This window comes from Protopterus annectens, chromosome 4.part0 (genome assembly GCF_019279795.1).
Source record: "Protopterus annectens isolate FY-2018-M chromosome 4.part0, PAN1.0, whole genome shotgun sequence".
NCBI lineage: Eukaryota > Metazoa > Chordata > Ceratodontiformes > Protopteridae > Protopterus > Protopterus annectens.
In genome coordinates this window covers 573303455-573315598 of record NC_056733.1, presented here as the reverse complement: position 1 = coordinate 573315598, position 12144 = coordinate 573303455, and positions in this window count along the sequence as shown.

Here is a 12144-nt window from a genome sequence, read left to right as displayed (position 1 = left end):
GTAATGAAATGTGTATATGTTATACACACGTCATGTTAAGAGCAACACACAGGTGTAGATGTGTATGTATTTCTGTTAGTAGATAAGTGGAATGTACATGAAAGCAAGGTTAATACACATGCATACACCAATGGCATGTAATAATATGTTAAAAAATGTCACATTACAGCATAATAAACATAGCAAGTTGCCCACATGGATGTGGAAAAACTACACTGAGCAATACACAAGTATAATGAGAACAGGGATGTATTGCAAGCATTAACCAGCAACTTGTGTGCACATGTCCCGTATTGTAAAATGGCCATACAACTGGCACATTTTCACTGTGTCGGCTTAATACATGGCAGTGGTCATTAGTTGCAACAAAGGCAGACATAACTGCAAAAAATAATAGTGAAATATGAAGGTGGGAAGGAGGTGGATAGCCTGTGCCCACATCAGGGTAAAGCAGGAGAAGGTAAATTGACACAATACAAATGCATGTATACAGCACACAGAGTGCCGTAGAAGCCAAACAGAAATACATTTAACCAAATGAAAAATGTATATCAAATGGCCAGATTGATTGCTGATGTCCACAGAACTAGACATGTATAAAACACACATACACAGTAATGTACAATCATGTCACATCAACATGCATAGGTAAGCAAGCTAAGAATTACAAGCACATACACATACACTGTCATGCAAATGTTAATTAAAGAAATACAGGTGTATGTCAACAACCCTGCTCATTACAGAGTAGAGGACACTGTTTGAGCATCATTACAGCACATCAGCAGTAACTTGGTGAATGCTCACATGTCAAACATACATTTGTGTGCCAGTATGTATTCAACTACGTGCACACCCATACATTCAGTTAATGCATACAGCTATTTGTAGAATGTGTAAACCAATGTCAGTATGTAATGGATGTGGAAATGCTACATACTACAACATGATGTACTGTTAAAGAATGTGTTATCTGTAACATTGTGTATAGATTAATGCTATATTGCTGTTTGATGCAGTTAGAAAAGGAGGACTGCACATAGTCAGGATATACTTGTATATGATCCCACATGGCATCAGTATTGCCAACCCATGACACACAACACCACATCATGCCAATGGGACATCATGACTGCTGTCATCCAAAACACATGTAGAGTGACACGTCTGTCTGCTGCACATGCCTGATATGGCAAAACACAATTCCAAGGCATATCACACTGTTGCTGATGTGGTATGGACAACATATGTTGTTTGTCACTTGCTCCAGTAAAACACATGTATACAGGCTACCTCTTGTAGCACAAGCTGCAGCTTAACTGCCATAATGTATGGACAATTACATCCGGGAGGAAAGTGTAATATGTTAATGTGTGTCATGCATACATTGAAACAGAAGTAAATTTCACACAACAATAACACATAATCATGACAGCTGCATGGTATGCATGCACATGAGTACATATGCAGTCTAATCAATGAAATGACAATCACCATGTTGGCAGCATAATATCAGTGGGGCACACAGACAATACTTATGGACCAGAGAGACCAGGCTGATGGGTCTCTAACTCCGGAAAGACCTCAGTAGTTATCACCCTGAATAAATCTCATAGCCCATGTCATATCCTCAAAGAAGGACCCCATCATGTCCCTTAACTATATTCGGAACATATTGGTCATGACCTCCTGGATCTCCTTTTGATAATCACTTTGATTCCAGTCATGTCATCCCCTCTGAGGTACAGGCATGATGGCTTGAGCTGGAGTAGGTCCAGGTTCCTCATAATTATCATCATCATCATCATCACCATCATCCTAGGAAGACCTTAGCAGTGGCCTGACATGGGCTCATTGTCTTCTGATTGGAGAACATCCATGGGTCCCATGCTCTGTCAAGATTAATTGCAAAACACAACAGAAAAAGAAAAGAAAATGTCTATCATGCAGCACAGTTGCATGAATATCATAGCACAACAGAATATGATTATGATGACAATTTATACAAGGAATGGCACATGTTCATTATGAAAACAAAAACTTAAAGCCGGTAAGAAATAATGAAGAATTAAGTCTTTATTTTGATGAAAGTGCATACTGTTTAAAGTTGTTTATTATTTCCTTAAATGGCTTTGTTTTACTTCTTACCAGCTTTAAGTTTTTTGGTTTTGTTTTGTTTAGTACGGTTTACTGTTTTCCTTAGTTACATGTTCATTATGGACAGAGTTACCTCATAAATGCATGACCATATATGTCCTATATGTAAACAAAATGTCACTTCTTTTATAACAATTCTATAGGCTTAGACACACCCACCCAGGTCATTAGCTTTGTCAGAATTTATGAATGCTCATATCAAGAGATTGTACTGTCTGCATTCAATGATTTATATCAACAGCAGCAAAGTATCATTGTTAAAATGAGGAGAAAGTGATATGGCAATATAGTGGACAATAGGCAAGACATATGGTAATCATATGACAATCATGCTGACTGTCTCAGATGATTGTCATATATCTTGCCTATTGTGGACAATAGGCAAGACATATGACAATCATCTGAGGCAGGCAGCATGATACTTTGCTGAACACATCAATACAAATAATACAACAGTAAAAATAATATTGTATGTTCATTTGCCACAACGCTTCACATACGAGAATCAAGTACATCTGGTGGCATCACTTTTGTTTGTGCACAACTGTATGGATTATCTACCAAAATGTATTAGCAATCAATAACCAGGAAAATCAAAACATTATGAATTTGCTTGCAGAGTATGAATTGCTGCAATCAAATGTCTATCTGTACAAGTATCAGTAAGCCTAGGCTAGAAATGCTTCTACAAAAACACCCAGGGTGTTGAAGAGATATGTAATACAAATGTTGACCTGCAGGGTGTGCCACACAGTCCACAAAAAGCAGTGCAAATAATGTCACAGCAGACACCCATTCACTCTGGGAATACACAGGCAATGCACAACAAATCCATCAATGAAAAACACAGTCATACATACAACTGGCCAAATCACACATCATAAGCAGCAGTCAAAGCACTTAAACTTGTAAGCAAAATATTCAACTCAAAATATGTGTGGTAGATATACCAACCCAACTGTTCCTTAGGTTGTGGAGCACAATTCAAGAACTGTGAGCTGAAACAATTGCTCACGGTTACATGAAAGTGCAACATTTTTAGATTTCAGCCAGTGTTGTAAGCATAGCTATTGTGTAATGATTTCACTTACATTACTGATGCATAATGGGTATTACTGCATTTTAATAAATGTATATGTTATTGTGAAAAATACAGGCCTGCAAACAGAGGAAGATGCATTTCATTTCATAAAACAGGAAAAATAATACACAAACCACTCTACCTCCACTACTCTTCAAACCTGTGCAGCTACTATATGTACATGGCTTGGCTCCTGCTATGATCCACCAGTTTTACATATAGGTCTTAACATCTTTGAACACAGATTGGAGAACATGATATTTAAACCTTCCATCACAATCTACATTCAAGCTCTAACATTGAGAGCTACCTGCACAGCTAGCACATCTTGACTGAAACAGCATCTTTTGAAAAGACTTATTTGTATGACATCATCTGGATGGGAGATGGTCTACTAATAAAGATCTTGGTTTAGGATACCAAAATATGGACATAGGCTGGTCATGTAGCTAAATAGTTTGAACATTTTATTCATATCAGCACTGTGCTCAGAAACATTAACAGTAATGGAGATCATTCGTTCCTCAGACAGTGGTACCATGTCATTTAGCATAGATCTTCTCTGAATAAAACCATTCAAATTGCTGTGCATAAGGGACTCAGTAATTTATGTGTGAGGACCATGATATTCCTTATTGCCAAAGTGAACATCACTAAGAAAATACATGCATCTTCCTTGTTCTGCATTTTTTCCACTGTTAGTCTGCCCATCCCACTCCCTCAAAATATGAGGATGATGTTGCTAATGAATTGAATGTAATATTTCATGATAAAACAGACTCTGATAGCACATTTACAAAGTATACAATATTAACCAAATAATTCCTCAGACATATAATGTCTTAAGCAAGCTTTATTGACCCTGCTATTAAGTACCTAATGTTAACATTATGGATTATGGCTATGTTCATAGTAATTCAATGAATAACTGAGTTCTTTGCAACCATGCTCAAAATAAACATGAATATCAATTAGTGGAATATACTTTTCTAAATAAATGCTATGGGTAGATAAAAGCAAAATAACAGTTTCAGATATGTGCCCCCTTCTCTGCATTTGAACAAACAGCACCTCAAAATGCAGGTATGCTGGCTTGTTTCCTTATTAGTCAAGCTAGTAGCCAGCACACATTATTCCCAAACAGGTACTGCTCTACAAACCATGTTGTTGGAGAGGTCATGTTATTAGAGCATTAAGGATTACAGGCATATTTACAGATGTTTCTCCTATGTGGATTGGAACCCACAGCATGCCAGAATTGAGACATGTTGGCAGGATGCCTTACAGGCCAAACTAACAGTCAACAGGGGTGTCAGATTAGAAGACAGGTACTGCAAGTATTTATTAGAAGTCCTGCAGATAATGATAACTATGGAAACTGCAAAAATGTATTGGACATTTCATTGTACAGAAATGACAGCTATCAACACATAACTGAAAACATGTATGTAAGCAGTCAGTCATTTATTTTTAGCTTAAATAAAGATGTATGTGTACTTTCTTCTGAGGAATGAATTAATTAATGAAGTTATGCATGTGTTTTTATTTCAAAATAATGGTGCAGTAAGCGATACTATGGTACTACAATGGAAAACTATGAAGTACTCAATCATCTCTGGCATAGGCTATATATGTGTTAATGATGCATGATGACAGTGGCTATGTGAACTTATTTATTTTTATTTATTTAATTATTTAACATTTGTTTACCAGGAAAGTTCAACTTGGAATGAAGTAAATGCTATAAAACATATCTACAAAGGTCATAAGTATGGATATTATACACCTTATTAAATAAATTAACAACATGAGAATCAAACTCCCAGTTATCAGGACTGTATTTACCAAGTCGTCTTAATTATCCTCATGAGCTAATTGTCATAGCAGCTACTAAATGGTTATAGAAACATCTATCTGCTATATATGGGATATATAAATATCTGTAAAATCCATAGAAATGCTCAGGCATGCACAGAATATTCACACTTACTGCAGGGATCTATGGGCTGCATCCACACCTAGGTGACCCTCCATCATAGATCCTCCACATCACTCCAGTGCAGGTCATCATAGTAGTGGTGAAAATGCATTCCAGTGCGGTAGGCCCCTTCACTCCTTTAGCGCTCCCTTGTGAGCCAATCCCTTATGTCTATCATGGGGAAGTTCCTGGGTCTAGCGCTCATCCTCTGCTCCAATCTGGTGTTAACAGTCAACATCTGAGTCATCTTTATTGTACCAAGTTTTACTCCTCATCAGTCCATTTGGGCACACTGACACATCTCAGCCTCCTCAAAGTAGCCATCATAATCCTCAAGTTGAAGAAATCTGGAAAATACAAACACAGAGAAATTCTCACTGAAGTACCACACAGTTCACAGCTAGCAATGGTCTGATCAGTAAATGTATCAAAGCTGATATTTGAAAGTGGCCCTGATATGCTAGATCATTGGAAGGCAATGGGCACATGCCACACGTGGTAATGTTTATCAACACCTATTGGGTGTCTACGCAATACGCCAGGTTGTTACAGCGCACAAAGCCAATTTATGCAGTGGTGTGCAAATGGGATTCTAAAAATTTGAATTTTAAAGAACCTCATTAATTATATATGTATTAAATTTTACTTAAAGGTGGGTACACATTAGGTGCACTTTGATTCTGTGACTCAGAGTGAGAGGTACATTGGCAACTGGTAGCATTTCTGTTTTGGTGATTAGACAGTCATCTCCAACAGTAGCTGGTTGAATTAATTGGTACTCAAAATGTTTTCTTTAACAGAAGTTGTTATAAGTTAATGAAGTGGTGTTGTTTTAAACTTTATGCATACAAGTGTTACTATTTTAAATAAGTGATTTCAGTCCCATATGCAGTTGTAGAGACAGACTTATTACATATGTTAACAGTATATGATGGCTGATTTATGGATCATCCCCAATTGTTGCTGGTAATTCTGAGGTGTAACTATAGAAACCTATGGATTCCGACACTATCTGTTTCCATAGCATGTGATGTTGATGTTATGGATATTTCTTCAATTATACTTCTTGGTGTTATAACCACTGGCTCAATATACTAATAAATCATGCTGTCTATGGCCTGCCTACAGATACTGAGGCTTTCCAATGTTTTCTGTAAGTTGTTAAATTGTTACTTGCTGTAGTGTTTTAATATGAACTGCAAGTAGACTTGTGGCACGATGCTGTTGTCTTTGGACATGCATTCAACATGTATGTAGTGTGAGGGGTTTTAATGAACTGCAAAGACTTTTCAACTTGTGCTGATTTTACAAATGTTATGTATGAAAGCATTGTTGTTACTTTTTATATGTTGTGTTATTATTTAGGGTGATACAGCGGTGCAGTGGTTAATGATGTCACCTCACATCAAGAATTCTCTGGTTTAATTTGCGACTGGGGTGCCTTCTCTGCAGAGTTTACATGTTCTCCCTGCATTCACATGGGTTTCCTCTGGGTACTCCAGTTTCCTCCCACATTCTGAAGACATGCGTCTAGATCGTTTCTCCCGAGGCCTCCACTGTAAATAGTCTCTGTCCTAGTTGGACTTTCCCGGTCAACAAATGTTAATCAAATTTATGTACACCAAAATAAACTCCAAAGAGTTGGAAACCCACGAACAAAACAAAAAGATGAGTTAAACAAACCACAGGAAGCCGTAGTGGAATCCAAGATAACTTTACTGGAAACTTGTAAGCGCTTTCGTGTTACAAAATCCAAACACTTCTTCAACTTTGAAGAAGTGTTTGGATTTTGTAACACGAAAGCGCTTACAAGTTTCCAGTAAAGTTATCTTGGATTCCACTACGGCTTCCTGTGGTTTGTTTAACTCATCTTTTTGTTTTAATCAAATTTATCACACACATTGTTATATAGACATTTGCACTGCACAAGAATGCATACTGTACATGTTGACGTATGCTGTTTATGGAATCAAATGCGTAAATGGGCTCATACAGAAATATTATCATGTGAGTATCACTGTTTTTTAGATGACCAACCATCCTAGGGTCAACAACTTCTGACCCTAGGAAAATGACATTATAATTGATGCTCTATGGCAACATGGGCAGAGAATCCTAGGCTGTTCAGGCAATATAGTTTAGAGACATGAATTCTGGATCGACCTCATGAACATGATCAATGTAGTTGGAGGCCATAACCGAACCTGTGATGCCTGTAGATGACGCTTCTCAAACATGACCCATCATGCAACCAACAGAGTGAAATATTATGAGATATAGGGGGATGCCACTGGTGGTGGACAACCATTGATGCCCTGATGACATCACTATATTTCTGGCCTCTCAACATACAGCAAAAGGGGAGTGATGCATCACCAGTGGTGGGATTGAAGCTGGAGTTCCAGGCTGAACATGTATGTCTCAATACACAGCCATGTAACAGAAAGAAATACAATCACTGCATATTGCTGTAGTATGTATATTCATGTATTGTTGTTTTTGATCTACAGCAGCAGAGCTGAGCTGTGCACACACATCCATACAGGGTGAGGGTGATGAACATAAGTCTCATGACCTGTATTGTTACAACTGAAGTACAGACAGAGCAGTCCAAACAAAATTTGTAATGCTGTCTGCATTAATATCCATAGGTCCATCTACTTCAGGACTAAACCAGGGATCAACAAGTGAGTGTCCCCATGCTGTTACTGTGACCGCTACGTTATTATTACTCCAGCCTCATTTCATGGCACTGCTGTTTACTGTCATATTATTTACCTAACATTGTATACTACAGGTACTCAAGACAAGCAGGTTCAAGTGCAGACAGACCAGGTATGTTACAGCAAAATTGTCATACCTTGCTTCAGTGTATAGCATGCAAATGATACATGACACTTATGCCAATATTTATCAACAAAGGCCCATCTGGTGTACAGTTGCAACATCTATCACGTGAGTATTTGCAGCCCATGTTACTGTTGTATATGTGATGCTATCAAAATTGTTTTTGCTAAATGCATGACTGGGTTGACTTTCTCTTTATTTCTCACTGCAGGATCCACCCACAACTTCTCCACAGCATGAGTCTGTCAGTGGTATGCTAATTAACTATGTTTCGTATCTGTCATTGCTGTTAATCCTGTTGTTGCCCTCCATTAACACTGTCACCTTCTTCCCATTCCTAGGCCAGTCTGCATCAATGTCACTGAGTGCACATACAAGTGGTATGTGTATGGCACAACTCCTGTATATTTTAACTGCGTTCACCAGGTTTATGGTGTCAGTGATGTGATCACTAATGCTGTTTCTTTCCTCTACAATAGTTGAAGTTTATCCCTTCAAAAGCACCATCTTTCCATGAGGTGTTGTAGACTGTGTGTTTTTATTTTTATATTCCTCACATATGTATATTGGCCTTGTAACCAAATTATATACTCCATGTACGTAGATTCTGTGAAACATATATACAGTCATTATTATTTGTAACATTGCAGTGATATGTATATATATATATATATATATATATATATATATATATATATATATATATATATCTTTAACATCTTTAATGATAACCATTCTGTAGTGTAAGCACATTTTCTTCATCTATGTATATGTATCTTGTAGCACATCAGCTATGTGTATCATCCAGCAGCCCATCCAGCAATCATGATGTGGTTCAAGATGTGTCTCAGCATGGTAGTATGGCCACTGTCATACAGGACCTTGAGGTGTGTGGAGAGTCCATCCATCAGATTCACAGTGATGTAGCTGCAGCTGTAGCCTCAGATGTAGAGGTCAACTTATCTAGCCATTCAAAGGATGTTGGCACAGTGGATGTTGAATAGGGTGAGGCCATTAATAAACACAACACAGATGAGACTGCTGCTGGTGGCAGTTCCACACAACAACCTGAAACAGAGCATCACAGTAGATGTAGGGAAGCAGATGTTGTGCATGGTCAGATGTCAAAGGGTGTCCACCTTTTGCTGCAAGTAAATGAATAATCATAGCAACAGCATCAAGCAGATGTCCATGCACTTGCTCGTGCCACAGATCATGTGACACACCAGCTACTTGTCATGCATAATGGACAAGAGTGCAGACACATTGATATTATGGCTGCATTGGTCACTCAGAATTAGAGTCTGCTTGCTGTGGCAAGGTCAGTTGAAACCCTGGCCTCTATGGTACTGCAGCAGTATTGTACTACCAGCAGGATTCTTCATTCCCTGCCTGTGCTCAGCAAATTGCAACATGGAAGAGGCAGACCACCTGTCTGCAGAACCACCATTGGGCATCAAGAATCACTGTCTGTTGTTCAACCTGCACAGATTCAACTGCTGGCCTATCTGCTGGGGTTCTACTCATCACAAGGTCTTCAACTCTCAGTCATACTCCTTCACCTCAACATGGTGTTGTCACACCATTAGTCTTCTATGTGGAGAAACCAGGGAAACATGTCTGTACATGGTTAGGGCAGAGCAGATCACAGTGTGAGATATCACAAAGGTTGTCTTAGACTGTGTTAGAGTGTGTCCAACAGTGTAGTACACATAAATAGCTTATATTATTGACTTACCCTTTTACTGTGATATGTGTCTTCTGATGTTAAAATTTCTGCATTATGCCCTGTGTGATTTCACGTTTTTCATGTTATTGTATTGTAGAGATAGAAATGTGTAGCACTGATGAGTTTCACTTACTGTTTTCCATACAGTGATAGAACAATCTGAGTGTATAGGCATACCCGTGTCAGTTGTCCCCTGAGCTGATGATCCCTGTTATGACACATCTGCATATGTTCATGTTGTAATATGTTATGACTATGTTGTTATGTCTGATGTTCAATGTGCACATCTATTGGGCAATTGTCATTAGATGTGTTGCTGGGTTGGGGTAACCTGAACATCAGTGTTCAGCCTGTGTACTTAACTATGTGTGGCCTCTCATGACTCAAAGATGTGGGTTAGATGCTACTGTGTCATCTAAGCCTGCATTTGTTGTCACAGCATATGTTGTTTACACCTGTAATTTCTGTCCCCTATGTCATCCTCCTCTGATACCTGTAGGATGACCCCTTCAAACATTTGGGGTTCTTGGGGTAGTTCACTGACATTGACAGCTTGAAGTGTTGAAGATTACCATGAGCTATAGTTAGCATGTTCTGCAGCATGGCATGCACCTTTATCACCTGTGCTGCCTTTTCAGGTATGGATTGGAGTGCACCCCAGATTTTTCCAGACATCTGAACACCGAACACATGCTCTAAGGTGTTTCAGGTTGCTCCATGTGCTTTAATGTACATACATACAAATACAAATACATACAAATATTTCAAGCATGGACATTAATGCCCTTCTAGCTTGCCAATATACCAAAATACTTGTTCCCATTATACTTGTCCAGGCTGTTTTTAAAAATATCTAAACTAGTAGTTGCTTTAATGTAATTTGGTAGTCTGTTTCATGCATCAGCTACTCTGTCAGAGAACCAATTAGTACACTTCTCATTCCTACAGAATCTTCTACATAGATCATCTGATGATTATTTAGTATTTTTTATAACCCCAAACATTCCTAGAGGTAGTTGTCTCTTAATGCCTTATATACCTGAATAACATGTTCTCTTAGATAGCTATAAAATTTACTGTACAAGTTCAGATATTTTAGTCATAATAACTTCAATTTTCAAATCCATGGATGCCCTTGGTATATTTCCACTCATCTCTTTCCAGTTTACTCATGCTTGTTTTCTTATAGAGTTTCCATATTGTTATTCCATACTCAAGTTTGGGTCTAATGTAACTAACAAACAATGACTTCAACATTTTAGATTTCCTAGATTTTATAAATCTTTTTATGCAACCTATAGTTCTACAACTATCATTAACCAATTGGTTGACAGGATTAAAAAAACTCCTCTCTGGATCTACCCATATACCCTGATCCATTAATAAGTCTAGAGTTTCAATTATTGTGTGTTGTATTAATTATTCACCTTTCATTTTATGTTTCCCAAATCTCATATGCTTAGTTTTTGATGTATTTATCAGTATATTACTCTCCTGTGCCCAAATAGTCAATTTAGTCAAGTTATTTTACAGACATGCCTTATTTGTAACACATTATCAGTTTACCCAATTTCAAGTCATCTGCATGTAGACTGTAGAATGACTCAGATAAAAAAAGTTAGGTCTGAAAGATATAATCTAAACAAGTAAGGGCCTAGGATAGAGCCCTGTGGGACACCCTGACAATAACCAAGAATTTCATCTTCCAGTTGCTGTATTATACTTGCCATGTCCTATTTGTAAGTAATAAACTTTGAACAAACAAACCAACTCAAAAAGTCACAAAAATGCTGGCAAGAAAAATGATCAGGATGCACAAGTAGGAATGCCTTAAAAAAAATTAAAAATGTATTCCATACACATGAAGTGCTTTTCGTCTGGCAAATGCTCACACTTCTTCAAATAAAATCATACGTAAACCATTCATTAGTTATATGATTAACCATTAAGTCATGTGTTTACAAGCTTCCAATGAAATGGGTAAAATAATATATGCATTTGTTGAACATTCAGTCCTACCTCCTAACACAACTACTATTAAGGTAATTTTATATTAAAGAAATATTAGCTTAAACATAACTTAAAAATAATCAAATCCAACAGCTGCAAAAGTACATTTGTTCCTGGTGCATAAATATATGAGCCATAAATACAATCAATTAACAAATATAATGTTAACAATTTTATACACTCAAAATATTTTTATATTAATTCACCTTCTCTTACTAAGGTCTAATTTTTGAAGACATAAAATCGAGCAAGCTTCATTTAAACTTGGATAATTGTAAGCATTAACCAAAATTTGCCAGTAAAGTTCTAATTCATCTAGCTTTAATGAACTAGGTCCCCCTC